Raw genomic sequence first — 21,745 nt, forward strand, 5'->3', positions numbered from 1 at the left:
AATGTGGGTATTTGGAATCTCCTGTAAATGCAAAGAAACATAGGTGATTTGTTTTTGGAAACTCCACTAAAAAGGGGTGAAATTTTAAAATGAGAATTTCTACAGTAAGTTATATCTCAAAAGACTTAACATGTTACAGAAGTGAAAAATGGTATTTTTTCATCTCTATTAAAAGTAAAGAAACGTGTATTTTTAGTTGGGTGGAGGGGGGGGGGTGTGTAAATGTGACTGAAAATGGTGTTGAATTCTTTTAATAAGGAGTGAAAAGGAATTGAATTCCTTTCATGAGGACACACAAATCAAAAACTGAAAAAGTTAGAATCGTGATAATTGTTATTTAGAAGATCCTTTACTATTAAAGAAACAAGTATTTGATGCTGTTAAATTCACTTGGGGGGAAGGCAGAGTGTGAAAGGAACTGATAAAAGTGAATTAAGGTAATAGACGTGAACATTGGTGTTTGGAATCTCCTTTAAACATAAAGAAACACACCTTCTTTCAATTTTTCGGGGGGGGGGGGGTAAATAATATTAACGGCGGTGGAGTGTAAAGGGAGATGAGACCAATTGATTTTACTGTTCATAATGTACTTATAAGGAGCCTACATTGCTCAGACGGCAGCGCGCCGGCCTCTCACAGCTGGGTTCCGTAGTTCAGATCCCGGTCATTCCATGTGACATTCGTGCTGAACAAAAATGGAGGTGGGACAGGTTTTTCTCCGGATACTCCGGTTTTCCCTGTCATCATTCATTCCAGCAACACTGTCCAATATTTCATTTCATTTGTCATTCATCGATCATTGCCCCAGAAGAGTGCTTCGGCAGCTGGCACAATTCCTGTTGTCGCCGCTAGATGGGACTTTATTCATTCCATTCCTGACCCTGTCGAATGACTGGAAACAGGCTGTAGATTTTCGATGTACTTATTCTGATCATAAACCGATCATTTTTAATCTTTCCTGGGTACGTTTCCAACAGCTATCTTTTCCTTCAGAGAACGTTCTTAGATTACAGTAGACTCTCCTGGCATATAAATAAAAATTTAAACTCATTTGAAATAAATTATAGGAATGAGATTGACCGTCAAATTATTTACCTCTATAATAAGGTCAATAATGCACGGAAGTATGTCATTCGTATCGCCAGAAATCCCGCACACTTGCCTACGTGCGCAATGTTGCTGGTCACATTGTCAACAATGACAATGGCAGCAGATGTAATTTACTGCCAAGTAGCGGTCTTGCATCTTGCTGTGGGGTGCAGAATATCTGTAATAATAATAATAATAATAATAATAATAATAATAATAATACTCTGGACCATCGTCAAATCGTGCAGACCGCGCTGGAAACGAGTCCTGGCCTGGAAATGACTACGGATACAGTCCGGTCGCGGGTTCAGTACCGCCAAGGCACCCAAGACGACACCACGCCAAATCTCCTTCAGGATTTGATCCATAATAAAAATGCTTATAGGAAAAGATGGCAAAGATTTAGGGACCCAACTCACTGGGTGGAATACCTGGACCTAGCATGGGAAGTACGAAATCAATTGCTGGAAAGAAAGATTGAAAAATATGAGGAACTTTGCCGTAAACTCTCAGAAAACGACTCAGATCGCAAATTTCGGAGGATTATATATAAAACGTTAAGCATTCAGTTATAAATTTCAGTATAATACCGTAGCGAAGCACGGGTATCTTGCTAGTTTATTTAATAAAGTTGTTCGAGTGGGATTGACAAAGGAGTTGTAGGAAATGTACTACCATATTTTCTCACATAATTAATGCCCTTGCATAATTTACACATCCCAATATTTCTGGGTCCAAAGTGGAGAAAAAGAAATGTTCTTCAAACATCCATCATACAGCTCTGGATGCGTTTCAAAATAAAGATCTCAACTATTCAGGTAGCAGCAGCCTTCCTATTGCAAAACCAGGCATTCCAAATACTTGGCAACGTGCTGTTTTCAGCCAGTAAGAAATACAACTGCACCAGTACAGTGAGAGAATCAGCACAGAAGTGACTAGTGACGCTCTATTCCAGTCTGGTACAAATGTACTTTAAGAATGTTTCGGGAACGGGAAATGAGTTTTCTGTGTTCTCAAAATTGTTTGTTAGTTCACAGTGAGCAAGAATTCGAATAATACTGCATCATATAAACTCATGATTCTCAGTTGCGCCAAAGCATACGGGAACAGGTCAGCGGGCCGCTAGTATTCATTGTCCGAATGCAATGTGCGCTACTGTAGTAAAAGTAGTGCACTTCAAGTGACCAACAAGTCTCGCAAAGCATTTTGCAGACCAAAAGGCGATCTGCTTAAATATGTGATTTCGTTACGCAACGTTGGATATGCTGTTTCTCACGAAATGCTGTATTTTAAAGGGCGAGATATAGCTGCTGCACAAGGAATCAGTATCTCGGATTTGAAGGTTAGCCTAGGCGGAATGAGGACTTTTATGAAGAGAAACGGACTTTCTCCTCGAAGAACAACTTTATGCCAAAAAATGCCGAATGATTTCAACGAAAATGTGATTGATTTTCATCGCTTTGTCACTGAGAAGTGTAAAGTGAAGGAATATTTGCTCTCCCAAATGGGAACTGCAGGTCAGATGCCATTCAGTTTCCATTTGCCACAAAGTTGAACAATCGATAAGACAGGGACGAGTGTTTTCGTACACACTACCGGAAGCGAAAAACAACGATGTAATGCAATGCTTGCTGCAACAGGTGATGGCAGAAAGCTTGCGCCTTACGTTATTCTAAAACTAAAAACAATGCCAGAAGTAAAATTTCCGAGAGGAATCTATGTTCGTAACCAAGAAAAAGGGTGTATGGACACATCACTCGTACAAGATTAGATACAAACGGTTTGGGGAAATCTATCAGGGTCCCTCCTTCGATGTCCGGCCCTTCTCATGTTGGACAGTTTTCTTTTTCTTGCCGGTATGTCATTATTATGCACTTACATGAATGGTACTTTTATAAGTTCATGTTTATTTCACTTTAGGTCATATCGCCAGCTCGTCACGGGAAGAATGTTTTCTAGAGTCGATACTTCAAACCCACGTGTCCAACTTACCTGATGTACCCTATTTCACTTTTTGGAAAAACCTCATGTCGGAATTTAACTTACCTGATGTACCCTATTTCACTTTTTGGAAAAACCTCACGTCGGAATTTTACGGCAAATGATGATAACCAAAGATGAGTTGAACCAGTTGTGTGTATATCATATTTGATGTACCATTTAAATGAATTGTAAATCATTTTTTAAATATCTGAATTCCTTCATAATTTACACATCCGAAGTTTTCACCTGTATTTTTCGTCAAAAAAGTGTGTTAATTACGTAAGAAAATACAGTATGTGCCTTGATAATACATCATGGTACAACACAGTATCGTGGCCAGACGAATGGCTTACTTAAGAAGTATCCAAATATACGGGACTTAGCGTCGTCCAGGCATTCGCATTTCTCAAACTGCATCATACAGATGGAGTGATTATTCAATGCGGGATCTGTTTAAACCATTTTAAAAAGAAAACTGAATTATGCTATTATAATTTGTGGTGGCGGGGTGGGTATTTTTTTACTGAATGTTTATGTATGATTTAAATCTGGCCAAAAACAGGGAATTATCGCAACATGGGCTTTACAAATTATGATAAGTGGCTCATGGGGAGATTAATACCCGATGTAATAGTGCATACCGTTCTAGGAATAAAAATCACTCCTTAATGAAACTCTTGCCTCCTTCCACCGCATCGCTCTTCCCTCCCACAGATGTAAGTGTTTTCATCCATTTGCATGAGTTGTATTTGCTTGGTTTGCATTTTACTTGTATTTATCACCTCCAACTACGGGGAAGCAAAATAACTTTTCAGTAAATGGTGATAGGTGTCCGACATTTACATTTTAAGTATCTTATTTTAGGTGCCTAATATATTTAATTAAGAAGAAAGCCATTATTTTCTCAGTGTCGACTCAGTTACTGTAACTTACAAGCTTCTCAGTCTTTCATAACAATACTGTACATATGCATCATTAAAAGTTATTTGATTGAATATGATGTTCTTGAAGAATGGAACATGATATGTATTCTTCACATAATTGTTTATTTTTTAAGAGGTATATTATAGTCTTCTAAGAGTTATATTTCATGTTTTGACAGACTGAAAAATGTGTAAGTTTTATCATATAGTGCCTAATATAGGTTCAGTTTTTCAAGTAATTGTTTCAAGAATATACATAAGTCTAGGAACATGTGAATAGAGAAGCTGCAGTATTTGTCAGTGAAGGATAAAATAAGAATGGAAGTGGTTATTGTTGGCAAGTAGACGCTGTTGTGAGGTAAAGGGGGTGGGGAGACAGAGAGAAAATGGAAAAAAATAATAGTTATCTAATGTTAGAGGTAGTTGACTATATGATGACGAAAACCAGCATGGAAACATGAACTTGGTGGAGGAGGAGGGAGAGGGGAAGGAAGGTAGTGGAGGTGGGTAACTTCTGCTGTGCTGCTCACTTGATATCTTAACCCGCAATGCTGTTACAATTACGAGGAGCTGACATGAACACTTAGGGCCGGTATTATAATAGAGGTTTAAACTGCTGGTCCAGTTTAAACTTCGGTTTGTCTGTTAGTCGTGCATTATAAAACTTAATCTTAAGTTTAACTAGAGATTAATTTTACTGACACTCAACTACCGTTACATAACCTTACAACATGGCAGAACGAATGAATCTCGAAGATATTTTTGAGATGTTTGAAGAAATACTAAGTGTTGATGAAGAAGTGGTTGAAATTATTGAATGACCATGGGCACCACGAGTTTTTCGAGCAAGCGCACGTCACTGTCATGTATGGAATGAAACAGAGTTTTTATAGGTTTAGGCTAACAAAATAGACTATCATAACCCTATTTCAGCAAATTGGTGCTAGAATAAAACATGCAGTGGAAAGGTAAGAATGTAAAAATGACTTTTTGAACTGTTTGAATGTCAAACGTGTATTTTTTAGAAAATAAAGTAACTTCCTTCTATTTCAGAAATCATGCTGTAGAACACCTCAGCCAGCTACTAATAGCAATGCGGTTTAATGCAGCCAGTAGTATGTTTATTATAATGGGAAATTTTGGAGGAATTCATAAGGTCACTGTTTATAGCTTCTCTTCCTCCACAGCAAATAAAATTACCAACAGAGGAAAATGACATGTCAGTAAGTAACATATACAAAATGGCTTAGTTTCCCAGAGTGACTGGTGCCACTGACTGTACCCACAACAGATGACAGAATACAGTCCCCTGGAGGAGATTCTGCAGAGCAATACAGAAACAGGAAGGGGTTATTTTGATTAAACCTGCAGGTTGTAGCTGATGCAAATCTTTGTAGACTTCTTCACTTTTTCATACTCTACTCTCAAATTTTTACCTGATCTGGGTATGCCACCACTATAAGAATTGAATTCCTCAGTAAGTTTCTCCCAGGCCAATTCTTTTTCTTTCCATGTTGTAACGTCTTGTCATTTTGTACTCAATAACGCCACTGTATTTCTGCACTCATTGCACAAGCAATTCTCTTTCCTTACAAGTAAAATTAGGACAACGTTTACTGTTTATATCCGCCATTTTCCCTTCAAGGAGTAAACAAAACATTATCGATAGTCATCCTTTTTTTTTCGGAAGTCACTGCTACCAAGATCGTATATTTCCTTCTTCATCTCAGTTTAACTTAAGCCGGTCATTATAAGACTCAACATCGATTTAAACTCCAGTTACAGTTTAACTCAATCTTCAGTTTAAACCTTCACTATAATACTGGCCCTTAGGCAGTAACTAGAGACGTGAACATTGATCCCCTTTCACTCACGCTGCACAACATGGACTTCCCTGCACACGAAACGAATTTCGTGTGCAGCTAAGGTTTTGTGTCATCAGATAATAATATACCTCTAAGACCAGGTGCTTCCCTGAACCAGAGCACCAGTTGATGTCCAACTTCACCATCCTGGTCTATACAAAATCAATGACATTTTAAAACAAGTAGTCAGTCTTGCCTCATCCTCACCCTACACCTGTGATCAACTTCCAAAAAGCCCCTCCACCACATTCAAGCATCCACCTAACCTGAAAAACATTCTCACTAGCTATGAACCACACCACCAACCCCTACCTGCTTCTGGCTCTTTCGCCTGTGAACACAGCTTTTGTAAGACATACATACACCAAGCACACTTTCACCAGCAGTATCATCAACACGTCTTACATTCTGACTGCACTCCATCAACATCATCTAACACCGAGCGACCGAGCGAGTGGCTGTGTGGTTTGGGTCACATAGCTGTCAGCTTGGATTCGGAAGACAGAGAATTCGAAGCCATCCTATCCCATCGTCGCCATAAGACCTATCTGTGTCGGTGTGATGTAAAGAAAGTAAAAACAACCTCCCCCCCATCATTTACCAACTTCAATGCAGACTCTGTCGAGCTTTCTACACTGACATGATCAACTACACTCTAGCCAAATACAGTAACTACAAAGCCCCTAACATGGAACTTTCTGGCCTCATTTATACCTAGCACCATCAAAGCACATCTGATGATTGTTTCACAGTTAAAGTCCATAAAGATTTACACCCAACTTCCTAAATGTACATATATAGGGTGATCTAATCCAAAAGGGTAAAGAAAAAAAAAAAAAAAAGAGAGCACAAAACTATTTAAAAAAGAGGACAATATAAAAAAAGACACAAACATTCTCCATTGAGAGTCTGAATTCAGACTTACATATTCTAATTTTAACTTCTATAAAATAAATTCCATTTCCATATTATTCAGTAAACTCTTACAAAATTTAAACAATGAAACTAATTTACAAGCCTTGCTAATACTTTTCTGAAGATTCAGTTGCCTTTAGGAGTTGTGGCGTGTCTAACATATAAAAAAATACACATGTAAATTCCATTAGATTATACTGAACCATTAACAGGATTTTCACAGATTCTACTTTGGAACGGTTCCTATTATCAGTCCATTGTGCTGAGATCAATCAAAATACTTTTTCTACATTTGCATCGTGCCCTGGTATAGAAAAAAGTATTCTGCATGTTTTAATAACTCTGAACTACAATCAATTTTGCCCATTTCTGACTACAAGGCAACTAGTTATATTCAAGTTATTACTACTCTCATTCAGGATTTTTTTGAAATTGCAGAACTGATCAAAAGATTTCACATCAATTTGAAAGCCAAATATAGAATATATTTTTCAACATCACAATAATCAATATTACTTTCAGTACCATTCATTTAAAACAGGTTTCTTTCAAATCCAGACGATCTCCTGTTGCTTGTCACGTTGTCGGATGTCGCACGTTAACACATCAGTGTTCTGAAGGGGTATTGCTGAGAAAGAAGCATGCAATACCCAGAATGGTAAATCACGTATATTATCACAATACAAGGCATCCATAGAATAATCGTATGTACTGTATATCCATTAGTCACATTTCTGTATATTGATATGACATTGATGATGCAGTGACATAATGAAGAATACTCGTAAAACGAAGTAGTAAAACAGATTACCCAAAAATTAGCTGATTCACCAAAAAAAAAGGAAGACATTTAAAAAAAAATAATCCACTCATGCCCCGGACAATGGTCTAAAAAGGAGGACATGTCCAGATAAAAGAGGATGTCCGGTCACCGTACATAACGTATTTACTCGCGTATTAGACCCTCACCCCCCCACTTTTACAGCCAAAAAAAGTGAAGTGGGGTCCAATATGCGATAACCTCAAATTTTGTGCAGTGAACACATGACTTCTAGGCTATAAAGAGTTATAAATTGTACATGAAAACATTCTACACTGTTCTTTAACAAACTTATGAATGTATTTGAGTTATACTGGCGATTTTCATACGAAGGCAGTATTTTTAAATGTAAAAAGTCAATAAATGGTGAACACGACTTTTAGGCCTACATATAAAGTAAATGTAATCTGATTTAGTTACTCTTATCACGTCATTCGTTTCATCTCATTAATTCCTCTCATTAGGTCAACGTCAGGAAGGGCATACGGTCACAAAAACTTGCTACGAAGATTCATTTCACTTCGTACTCAACCCTGCAGAGAAAAGGGATATTATGCAGTATTGATACAAAATAATTCTATGGCCAGTCATTTGTCTCTGTCAGCTGAGCAGTAGGCCTACCACACAGTAAACTGGATCACTGCTTTCATTTTAATTGTCTGGCACCGCTAACTTCCCTGCTACCAGTGTGTCGTCATTCCAAGTGACATCATCTTCACCAACATCTCGCTACTCGTCAGCCATGCACTGCAATCGAGATGAAGAGCTTACTTGTTCTCTTTGCCGAGAGCATTCGCCTTTTGAAACTTTAAAAAATAGTTTTGTTCCCGACTATAGAGTCCAAACTGTGTGAAGCTACTCCAAAATGGTTTCTGGAGATGGTCTCTGATATTCCCAGCCGGTGTATCTGTAGCAGAAGCCACTCCTTCTGAATAAACCCGTGTTCTTGAATGCGTGCCAAGAAATTTTTGCTTGGCGATGATGAATTTGTTAGTCAATCATTCAGTCAGTCAGGACATGTTATTTTATATACAGTACTAGCAAGATACCCGTGCTTCACTACGGTATTATAATGAAATTTATAAATGAAATCACCAAAATTCTCGATCTAACTCGTTTTCTGATAGAGTCCGCCAAAAATCGCAATCTGACTCGTTTTCTTTTGCTAGGGGCTTTACGTCGCACCGACACAGATAGGTCTTATGGCGACGATGGGATAGGAAAGGCCTAGGAGTTGGAAGGAAGCGGCCGTGGCCTTAATTAAGGTACAGCCCCAGCATTTGCCTGGTGTGAAAATGGGAAACCACGGAAAACCATTTTCAGGGCTGCCGATAGTGGGATTCGAACCTACTATCTCCCGGATGCAAGCTCACAGCCGCGCGCCTCTGCACGCACGGCCAACTCGCCCGGTGACTCGTTTTCTGAGAGATTACGGCGAAGTTCCTCCCATTTTTCAATTTTTTTTCCCCAGCAATCGATTTTGTACTTCCCAGGCTAGGTCCAGGTATTCCACCCGGTCAGTTGGGTCCCTAAATCTTTGCCATCTCTTCCTATAAGCATTTTTAATATGGATCAAATCCTTGAGGAGATCCGGCATGGTGTCGCCTTGGGTGCCTTGGTGGTACTGAACCCGTGGCCGGGCTGCAATCGTAGTTATTGCCCGGCCAGGACCCGTTTCTAGCGCGGTCCGCACATTTTGACGACGGTCAAAACATTATTATTATTAGGGTGGGTAATATTAGTTGAATTTAGGTTATTATTATTCTTATTATTATTATTATTATTATTATTATTGATGGTCTGGAACCCACAGCAAAATGCAAGACCGCTACTTGGTGGTAAATTACATCTGCTGCCATTGTCATTGCTGACAATGTGACCAGCACCATCGTGGCGTGTAGGCAAGTGCCCGAGATTTCAGGCAACATGAATGATATACTTCCGTGCATTATTGACCTTATTATAGAGGTGAACAATGGCACGGTCAATTTCGTTCCTACAATTTATTTCAAATATGTTTACATTTTTATTTATATGGCAGGAGAATCTACTGTAATCAAACTTTATGTTCTCCAAAGGATAAGATGGTTCTTGAAAACGAACCCAGGAAAGATTAAAAATGATCAGTTCATGATCAGAATAAGTACATTATGAACAGTAAAATCAATTGGTCTCAACTCCTTTTTCACCCCACCGCCGTTAAGTTGATTCACCCCCCCCCCCCCCCAAAATGAAGGCATGTTTCCTTATGTTTAAAGGAGATTCCGAATACCAATGTTCACGCCTGTTACCTTCAGTTCTGAGATATAAGTATCCCCATAAAAAGAATTCACTTTTTTCACTTCCATTCACCCCCCCCCCCACTTACGAGAATTTCCCGTTAAAAATACTTGTTTGTTTAATAGTAAAGCATCTTCTAAATACCAATTATCACGACTCTAACATCTTCAGTTTTTGATATATGTGTCCTCATAAAAGGAATTCAACACCATTTCACCCCCACCCCCAAGATGATTTCCCCCCAAAACGCTTCTTTCTTTGTTTTTAAAGGAGATCCAAAAACCAATTTTCACGTCTGTAACATCTTTAGTTTTTATTAGATGTAAGTATCCTCATACAATTAATTCAATTAATTTTTCAATTCTTTCACCTACACCCCCCCCCCCAACTTCATCGGATTTTCCGAGAATACTTTCTTTAATTGTAAAGGAGATTTCCCCTTTCTTTAATTGTAAAGGAGATTCCAAATACCAATTTTTACGTCTGCAAAATCTTTCGTTTTGAGATAATTGTATCCTCATACAAATAATTCAAATAACTTTTCAATTTCTCTCCCCCTTTAGGAAGATTTCCGAAAACAAAAAAAATACGTATTCCTATATTTTAAAGGAGATTCCAAATACCAAATTTCATGTCTGTAACGTTTTCAGCTTTTGAGATATCAGTATCCTAATGAAAAAGTTCAACCCCATTTTCAGTCATTTTTACCCCTCCACCCTTGTGGATTTTCAGAAAACAAAAAATACATGTTTCTTTATTTTTAGTAGAGATAAAAAATACTATTTTTCACTTTGGTAACATGTCAAGTTTTTGAGATATACTGCAGAAATACTCATTTTAAAATTTCACCCCTATTTAGTTCCCCTTAAGTGGAATTTCTAAAAACAAATCACCTATGTTTCTTTACTTTTACAGGAGATTCCAAATACCGATTTTTCTGTCTGTAATATTTTACGGTTCTTAGATATACTGTAGATATAGTCTTTCTAAAAATTCACCCCAATTTGTCACTCCTGTTTAACCCCCATTGGATTTTCCAAAAACAAACCCTTTTTCACTCTTTTCACCACTCCTATTTGGATTTTCCGAAAACAAAATATATGTGTTTCCTTATTTTTAAAGAAGATTCTAAATACCATTTTTTACATCTGTAAACTTTTAAAATTTTGAGATATAGATACACATATTTTAAAATTTCACGCCCCTTTCACCCCCTTAGCGACGGGATATCCAAAAATCCTCTCTTAGCGAGCACCTACATGTTAAGGTGAATGCATCCCCAAAATTTCATTTCTTTACATCCAGTAGTTTTGGCTTGGCGATGATGAATCAATCAATCAGTCAGTCAGTCAGTCAGTCAGTCAGTCAGGACAAGTTACTTTATATATATAGATTATGTAGTGTACCTGACAGGGACATGATGCAAGGACTAGGGATCAAGAGAACATGCATTTTAATGTCTGGAAGCAAGTACACGGGAACTCAAAGCGTGGAATGCCAAGTGTGAAGCTAGGGTATGTCTCCACCAAGCTGAGCAAGGGAATCACAGGATGACAAGAGGGGTGGGTGGGGTTATCCCAACCACAAGTCGCCTGTGAAAGGGAGAGGGAAAACTTTTCACAATTGTAATCTTGAACCCACTTCTAAAACAGCAGGGCCAACTTTGTTTTTAATATCAAGGAAATTAATGATTTTTAATAAGACTGCATTGTACAGAGATCCAAAAGAGTTGCTCGTCATCAGTGAATTTTATTAGGGTTTTTGACATCCACTATGACGATAATTTTCCACAAAAGAAGGGATAAGTGGTTATATAAGAGTGGAAAGTTACAGAGGCCATGTGTTTATTCTCTTGACAACCACTTAACAGCAGGGAAGTCCTGTGTCTTAGTTGAAAATGAGGACAGATATTTATTTATTACTCTGGACTGTGCAAACAGATTTTGTCCAGGAGAGTCTTAACCAACTTATAAGACCACTGGTCATCTGATTATCACACCATTGTGCCTCTAATACCCTGTGAATGGGGTGTATGCAAATTTTAAGAGGGGAAATCTTCCTAGTTGATATAAGATGCGTCAAGTGTTACCCTGGAGCATTCTTGCATACCATCTTGCAAGGGACTGGCGTGTGCCAGTCTCGGGCTACAGTTTCCTTTGTGTGTGAACTTTTAATGCAGAGAATAGTTGAAATGATTTAATTCAAGTGATGTATGAGTAGAACTAATACTGGTGAAATAATGGAGTGTGCGTTCGGGTTATTCTGACTTTCATTTCATTTCACTTGAACTGATATTATCATTATTATTATTACCACCTTCATCACCCGAAACAAAGAGGGAACGATTGGAACCAGCATAATAAGTCATACAGTGAGCAGAGATACAGGGGTTGACACCAAGACATGTCGCTACAAAACTAAATGTAGGTGTTTAATTAATAACCCTGTATTAGTATTTCTGATACCGGGACACTGGATAAAAAACCAGGCCGTAAAGTGCGTGTGTGTTTGAAGCAGATGTTTGTAACGGGCTTAACTGTGTGTTGTGTGGTGTAGTTACTGAAGAAGATTCCAGTGTCAAGGATTATGGAGTTTCATCCTAGGAGTTCCAGTTCACACCTGATCATCACAGCGTTGTTCCTGGTGATGACAGAGGAGTAAACTGACCAATAGATTTCCCAGAGTGAGCCAAGGTGTCACGGGGAATGAGGCTGAGTACATCCATTTTATCAGCACAACTCGTATAGTAATGGAATTTCCATTTAAATTTCATTAATTTCTAAATAATAACTGATAGGGTTTCTTTTATTTAAAATGTAAATAAGCTAAATTAAGGGCAGTGTTCAGTTAGCATCAAGTCTGAGAGAATTACATTTTTGTAAATACGGGAAGATTTGTTTTGGGAATTTAATCTTCTATTTTATTCTCGGAAATTTTCTTGGATCTGTTTTCCGTAGTTTGACTGTGTAAAATGGTGGCTGCCATTAGTTTCCATGGGAATGTTCATTTAAGAGGATTGGTACTAAAACAGTTGTATTATCATGCATGTATGTATTATTTAATGTAGATTAGTCATCCCGGATGGAAGGAGTGCTGCGGTGAATCTTCGGAGATCCGAACCAACCTCCTCCATTGAATAATAGCTAGGTCCCTGTTTCGTTGGATTTTAGAGGTGACCACACATTTGTGTTTGTCTATGTAGTAATATTTGATTCCGTATTTGTCAAGAATGGGAGATTTGGATTATCACGTAGTAGTGATATCAGGCTGGCTGATTACCTAGATTTTAGGCCCCTTTTAAAATAACAGACAACATGATGGTATTTTGCCATCCTATATATATATATATATATATATTCTGTTACCAAACTGCCTTTTTATATGAGAGCTGAAGAGAAAGAAACATGTAGTCAGCTGAGAAATGAGTTAGTCCATGACAGAAGGTATTGAAACCAGGACTTCTGGTGGAAAATATGAAAGCCATGGGGTGGGTAGAGATATTCAGGGCCTTATTAAAGGGATAAAGTGACTGATCAATTATGTATAGCCACATCGAAATGAGTGAGCGAATTAAGTTATGTGAATGAAAGTCTAGAAAGTGTCGTTTGAGATTTAATGAGACAACGTGTTAAGAAAGGAGCGGAGAAATTCCATAAGAAACAGTGAATTATGTGTCTGGCGATGCCCCTGAAGGCTGCAGACACACCCGCATATATCTTTTTTGTTCCTCTAGGAGGGATAAATGATGTTTTTGTGTTGGCCAACATGGCGAGAACATAGTGTCCCATTTATTGAGTAACACGGCGACGTTTTAGAATTGTGTTGTTATGGAATATAAACCACCCATCTACCTCAGCGAAAGTGTGTTGTTGTTTTTTTTTTGGCTATTTGCTTTACATCGCACCGACACAGATACGTCCTATGGCAACGATGAGATAGGAAAGGCTTAGGAATGGGAAGGAAGCGGCTGTGGCCTTAATTAAGGTACAGCCCCAGAATTTGCCTGGTGTGAAAATGGGCAAGCACGGAAAACCATCTTCAGGGCTGCCGACAGCGGGATTCGAACCTGCTATCTCCCGGATGCAAGCTCACAGCTGCGCACTCCTAGAAAGTGTCGTACGGCCAATTCGCAAAGTCAGCGAAAGTTAATTACCGACAGAGGCCAGTAAACCCTTTTAGAAATGTAGTACTAGTAGTAGTAGTAGTAGTAGTAGTAGCAGTAGTAGTGATTTCAGCCCCATCTTCATCCATTGCAGGAAATGAGTTCAGATCTCGTTGGCACCCGCAAACGGCGGGTTCTTTTCGACAGCAACCAGATGTATTAAGTGTATTATCTTTTTTTTTTTTTTTTTTGTATTGGTTGTGTTCTACAGAATTACCCCGCATTTATGTTCCCGGCCTTTACGTCTTCCTGTCTTTTACAACACTTTTTGTTGGTCCCCTCAGATTTCCTATGTTCACAATGTATTAAAATCCTTAAATTTACGTTTGCGACATTTTATGCTTCCTGCCATAAACGACAGGCCGTTCGAGAGGAAAAAATTTGAGGTAAAATGGCGTCGCAACTAACCTAAAATGCTTTGAGTAACCATGGCATGATGACCAAATGAAACAACCATGGTCTATAATAACTCCTAGAACTCTCAGTATTGAACTTCCGCTTAACCTGTAACTTTTTTTGTTGATAATAATAAATAAAATCATAAATACAAATATATAAATAAAATTACTCAAAAACTTAATAAAATTAATAAGCATAATTAACCGAAATGTTCGTAGTATGGGCGCCAGAGTTCACCAGAATGGATCCCTCGAATTTAGATAAGAGCATGATAAACTTTATATCCCAGGGCGTGTACATAATGCTGCGTACTGGTACATCTGCTGCAGGCCTTACCTAACCTCCTGAAAACGACTAATTAGGTAGGAACTGCACCTAGGTTCATCAATAACACTGATTCTAAAATAGCTAACTATATTCTGAACAAATTCCGTGCATGAGCACCTCATCAACATACAACATTATACATATAATACACACATAAAATATTGCTGGAAGACTCCATATTTACAACAACAACAATAATAATGAAAATCGTGGGAAAACGAAAGCGAGAACTAAGTTACCATTTGTAAATAGTCCGATGAACAATGTACATGTATGAAGATAAACACCCTTCACTGTCTCTATATCAATTCGACTTACCGATTCTCATAATCGGCAGTTATCACATCACACAGATACTGTACCTTGTACTACTGTGTTCACATATTTTAACACTTGTTGTAAAGATATATACACACGTCTGTCGATCCTCAACATATAAATTTATGGAAAGTCTGAGATAGCTTTCACCAACATATAATGCTAGGCCGCCACAAGTGCTACAATACTTAATGCGCAAGCACTCTCCACAATCAGTCACTTTCCACAAACATAACAAGACTACGCTCAACGAACGTTTGAAGTCCAGTCCATTGCAGCCGTGTCACTCCAGTACCGTGTATCAGCACCACTTCCTCCCCGTACAGTGCGTCAGTTGTAGTTGTAGTTATCTTCCTTCTCGTTCCTTTACCTTCACCTTTACAATCACCCTTACAATGTCTTCTTACAATGTCCCTTACAATGTTCCCTCACTGCCGCCGTATGATCAACCTTTATAGACATCAACATCCCCCTCCTCTCAGATGATACGTCTGGATTGGTGCTTGCCAGCCAATCATAAGTAAACCTCTTCTTTCTCCTAAGTTATAAACAAACACTCGGGAGTTTTACATGAATCATCAAATTTCCCTGGTACAACAACAAGCTCATCTCATCAGGCTGGGATATATACATGACAAATGGAATTTCCCGACACAAGTACATCACAACAGACACTGGGGTAGCCATATGACTCATTCAAATTACCAGAGTTATTAAAGCAATGTTTTCCCACTCGTGCAAAACAAATTACTCATACCTACATATGTGGATATCTTCCAGCTTATAAATATAAATGACAAAACATACAAATGAAATACCGATAATAATAATAATAATAATAAATCGAATACTGACAATAATATCTCTACCTTCTACATATAATTCGGGGGTGTGATATATGTACTATCACATAACGCCCCCTTGGTGAATCGATGATATCACATATTATGATTCACCATAAAACAGAACTTCATACATAACCTTCTAATGGCATAACTGAACACATAATTTACTGTAATAATGATATATACATTGTGTCTACTGCATTGTATTCGCACACACGAATTACAATTTGTCCAAACAATAATAATAATAATAATAATAATAATAATAATAATAATAATAATAATAATAATAATAATAATAATAATATGTCTATATACACACAACTCTGATTGTTTCATATAGCATTGAACACAATCCCTTCTTGCTACTGTACACATAACTCATAATTGATAATATATACATCCAAGGTGCAGATCCTATCTCTTATATCTGCGAAGGCTATAGATATTAAATGTCCCAAGGACCTTATTTTCAGCGGTTAGGAGCCTATAAGCACACTTGCCTATTCTACTGTCCACAGTATACGGACCCTGATATAAATGAAAAAAACTATACATAAACTTAACATTGGCATCGATAGACGAGGAATGCGTACCGTAATAAAAACTAACTACTTCTAGAATACACTCTATCTCACACACAAACATTCATCCCATCCAGTCACACAAGAATCATACAAGCTTTCATTCGGAACATTCATAATAAAGAAATCCCTCTTTCTGAAATGCGCAAGAATCTCGCGACGTTGCCTCTTCCACAAACACACAATTAATACAAGTAAACAGATCACATACTTTTTCACACATTCCACATCGATATCACTCAGCACTTCGTTCACATCATCCACACATCTCTCAGAATTAAATAAAACATAACACACTCGCTTGGATAGACTTTCCTTCAACTCACGCACACTTCCATTCTCAAACACGCTCACACTATTATTGAAATTCTTACCATAATACACTTTGAAATTGCTGTCATTACTACTTAATGACCCAACAATTAATCCATCTTCACCACCTTCCATATCAGCTCCTACTTGCACCACTTTCATGCCAACAACACTGCTACTTTCGACTCTCTTATCAGAAGTTTCATTAATCTCATAGTCACCATTTTCACACATAATGGACCTAATTTTACTCTCCTCATGTACACTTGAATCAATAAAAACATCCTCATGATGTATACTCCGCAAACACTCTTCACTTACTAAACAACGTTCATCAACTTCACAAAAAACTTCACTTTCCATTTCAGAAACTTCCACAAGATTATCGATCGCAACACCGCTATTACCATCACCACTAGCACAAAGTAAGACATCCGACACATCTTTCTTACTTTTATCACGTCCCCTATTCTGAAAATCTCCCTGAACACAAAACACATGGTCATACAATAATTCCTCTTTCACGTCTACCTCGTAACTTACCTGTTTCATCACGTGAATAGGAATTTCGGTATCGGACTGCCTATCTGACCCAACTAAGAAGTCCGATTCCGGTTTAAATTACTTGACGTGGACTGTTCACTATTGTCATGTCTCTGCACTTGATCTGGAGGTCTTTGATCCGTACGCCCTCTACTTTCTGATTCCCCTTGATTAGGTCTTCTGCCATAATATTCCTGGTGATTAACTCCCTGATTAGACTGTCTGTTTCCCCTTTCAGAATTACCACCCTGATTCCCTTGTCTAGAATGACTGAAATTCTGATTATTCCTATCTCCCGCTACCTGATTACCTTGTCTCCCATTATCCCCGTAATTTCTACCTTCACTTTGCCTAGTCCTCCCCTGCCCTTCCAAAGCATCAAACCTCTCTAACAGCTGCTCTAATTCCTTGATCGTAACAATATTCTGCATACATGCAGCTAATCCGACCTTCTCAGGAAAATGTCTCAACATCTGGCGGACTGTATCTCTCTCCGATGCTAGACCTTCAATATTCTGGCTGATCAGAACATGCGCTAAGAAATATTCCGTCATAGACACACCTTCCTGAGGTCTATATTTGCCAAATAGCACGCGATCTCTTTCCCTTCCCTGAATAGCTTCACTCCAAAATTTAGAACTAAATTTCTCCCTAAATTCCTCCAAACTCGAAATACCCTGTCTATAAACTTGAAACCAGGATCTCGCTTCTCCAACAAATGCAATATCCAACATCTCATCAACCATACTCCACTCGATCAAACCATCGTCAAGATTCTTGGAAAACCGTTTCTCCACCGTTTGCAAGAATTCCATCGGATTAAACTGCCGACCATTAAATTTGGGTAATTCAGAGTCCTTCGTACAAGATACATACCTATTACATATGCTGCTACCTACTTGGATTTGACTGATCTCCTGCCTTAACTTTACATGACATGCTTTAATTCCTTCTTCAACTACCATTCTGGCATTTCCTTCTACTGACTTGAGGTCATCTTTTACCGACTTAAGGTCTTTCTCCAATTTCTCATCCTTCTCATCTATACGCTTCGCTAAAACGTTCTGATTGGATTTAATTCTATCTATTTCTTCGACTTTATCTTCCACTATTTTTATTCTCTTATCACATTCCTTGCTGTTTTCAACAAATTCTTTCCTAACTACATTAAATCGGCATTCAATTTTCTCAGTCAATTCCAAGCGTTGAGATTCAACCTTATTATTGACTTCCTGAATTTCCCTGCTTTGATGGTCAAACCTCTGGTTCAATTCATCTATTCTACCATTCACAGCACTACTTAAACTATCAATTTTACTAGACAATTCAACACTCACTAAATTTAACTCCTTACTTTGATTCTCAATCTTACTGGACAATTCCGTACTAACTGAATTTAATTCACTATTAATACTGTATATTTCATTACTTAAAAAACTCAATTCACTCTTCAACTCTTTACTCTGACTATCAATCTTATTGGACAATTCAACATTATTATTGTCGATTTTACTGGACAATGCATCACTTTTACTGTTAACAACATTTAATTCAACACTCACTGAATTTAATTCAACACTCTGATTATCGATTTTACTAGACAGTTCAACCTTCAGCTCTTCATTCTTACTATCAATCTTACTGGACATTTCATTAAATAGCGATTTAATCATACTAAAAGTTAAAGCCTCCCCTTGAACCATTTCCTTAACAACCCCTACATTCTGAGTTTGAGACGGATTACTAGATTCCTCACATATCGTTGCCGATTGATCTTTCTTACTATCAGCCATTTCGCTACTCTCACTTAAATTCGATAGACTCAATGTGGTGGATTTCTTTTGACTTCTCTTTTCCTGATTCTAAGTACCAGCAACTTTAACAACCTCTCTACTTCTCAATTTTATAATACTCGACTCGCTACAACATTTCTTCATACTCCAACATACATATCACGTACATACAAAACACTTCACTGACATACTTTGTAGAATTCCATCCACACCTGACAAGTGCACCTACGCTTATAAGCCTAACAGATGTACCAATCATTCAGCCACACGTTGGGAAGCCAATTGTAACACGTTGATGACTACTGATAATTAATATCATGAATAAAAATATATAAATAAAATTACTCAAAAACTTAATAAAATTAATAAGCATAATTAACCGAAATGTTCGTAGTATGGGCGCCAGAGTTCACCAGAATGGATCCCTCGAATTTAGATAAGAGCATGATAAACTTTATATCCCAGGGCGTGTACATAATGCTGCGTACTGGTACATCTGCTGCAGGCCTTACCTAACCTCCTGAAAACGACTAATTAGGTAGGAACTGCACCTAGGTTCATCAATAACACTGATTCTAAAATAGCTAACTATATTCTGAACAAATTCCGTGCATGAGCACCTCATCAACATACAACATTATACATATAATACACACATAAAATATTGCTGGAAGACTCCATATTTACAACAACAACAACAATAATAATGAAAATCGTGGGAAAACGAAAGCGAGAACTAAGTTACCATTTGTAAATAGTCCGATGAACAATGTACATGTATGAAGATAAATACCCTTCACTGTCTCTATATAAATTCGACTTACCGATTCTCATAATCGGCAGTTATCACATCACACAGATACTGTACCTTGTACTACTGTGTTCACATATTTTAACACTTGTTGCAAAGATATATACACACGTCTGTCGATCCTCAACATATAAATTTATGGAAAGTCTGAGATAGCTTTCACCAACATATAATGCTAGGCCGCCACAAGTGCTACAATACTTAATGCGCAAGCACTCTCCACAATCAGCCACTTTCCAAAAAAATAACAAGACTACGCTTCACGAACGTTTGAAGTCCAGTCCATTGCAGCCGTGTCACTCCAGTACCGTGTATCAGCACCACTTCCTCCCCGTACAGTGCGTCAGTTGTAGTTATAGTTATCTTCCTTCTCGTTCCTTTACCTTCACCTTTACAATCACCCTTACAATGTCTCTTACAATGTCTTCTTACAATGTCCCTTACAATGTTCCCTCACTGCCGCCGTATGATCAACCTTTATAGACATCAACATCCCCCTCCTCTCAGATGATACGTCTGGATTGGTGCTTGCCAGCCAATCATGAGTAAACCTCTTCTTTCTCCCAAGTTATAAACAAACACTCGGGAGTTTTACATGAATCATCAAATTTCCCTGGTACAACAACAAGCTCATCTCATCAGGCTGGGATATATACATGACAAATGGAATTTCCCGACACAAGTACATCACAACAGACACTGGGGTAGCCATATGACTCATTCAAATTACCAGAGTTATTAAAGCAATGTTTTCCCACTCGTGCAAAACAAATTACTCATACCTACATATGTGGATATCTTCCAGCTTATAAATATAAATGACAAAACATACAAATGAAATACCGATAATAATAATAATAATAATAATAATAATAAATCGAATACTGACAATAATATCTCTACCTTCTACATATAATTCGGGGGTGTGATATATGTACTATCACAAACCAACGCAGCGCATTTTTTTATATCAGGTGTTTTCCACAACATCCTAAACCTTATTTTCAAATCCGACAATGAGTTGAATTAACTCTCTAAATCTCACATACACACAAACTATCCACCCTAATCCTATGACTTTTGAATGCAAGGAGAAGAAGAAGAAGAAGAAGGAGAAGAAGAAGAAGGAGAAGAAGAAGAAGAAGAAGATGTCAGGTGTTTGCTTTATTGCTAAGTACAGTATAAGCCACAAGAAGGAGACATTATCACGTGATTCAGTGTTTGTCTTGCCTGAGTTCGTTATTTCACGGTGTTATTGTTTTACACTTGCGTTTGTTGTTGGAGTTGTTAAAGTTATTGGTTATTGTTGCTGATTCGTCACATTAATTTTTGTTACGTTTTTTGTTCTTGTTATGTGAGTCGAGCGGTCAAAGTGAATTGCAGCGATCTTCCTTTCCCGTTGTGCATATTTGTTAATCCTTCTTTGTTATTGCTTTATAGTTTTCCTGCTAATAATGGAAAAATGAAGGAAAGAAAAACTTTCACTATGGATGAGAAAAGTTCGAATATTAGAAAAAGGTTGATTCGAACCGCGGAACACGTGTTTCATTGGCATGCGAATTGCAGTTTCCTGTATCCACGCTGAATATAACTGTGAAAAACAGAGGAAGCATTACATCAAGTGCTTCACAATGCAGACGAAACTCCAAGAAAAGGAAGTATGTGTCATAGTGCAAATAAGGGAAAATGGAAAAAATTGTAAAATGTTGGTTTGAAACTTCAAGAGCTGCAGGCATTCCAATTGATGATGTGCTCTTAAGGGAAAAGGCACTTAAA

General features: G+C 37.8%; 1 protein-coding gene across 1 annotated transcript in view; it reads right to left on the reverse strand.

Annotated features, from left to right (window-relative positions):
* LOC136864745 (THUMP domain-containing protein 1) overlaps positions 1-21,745 on the reverse strand; it is a 78,519-nt gene that overhangs the window by 13,932 nt on the left and 42,842 nt on the right. The gene's annotated exons all lie outside the window — the stretch shown is intronic.

Source organism: Anabrus simplex, chromosome 2, assembly GCF_040414725.1.
Source record: "Anabrus simplex isolate iqAnaSimp1 chromosome 2, ASM4041472v1, whole genome shotgun sequence".
In the NCBI taxonomy this organism is placed as follows: domain Eukaryota; kingdom Metazoa; phylum Arthropoda; class Insecta; order Orthoptera; family Tettigoniidae; genus Anabrus; species Anabrus simplex.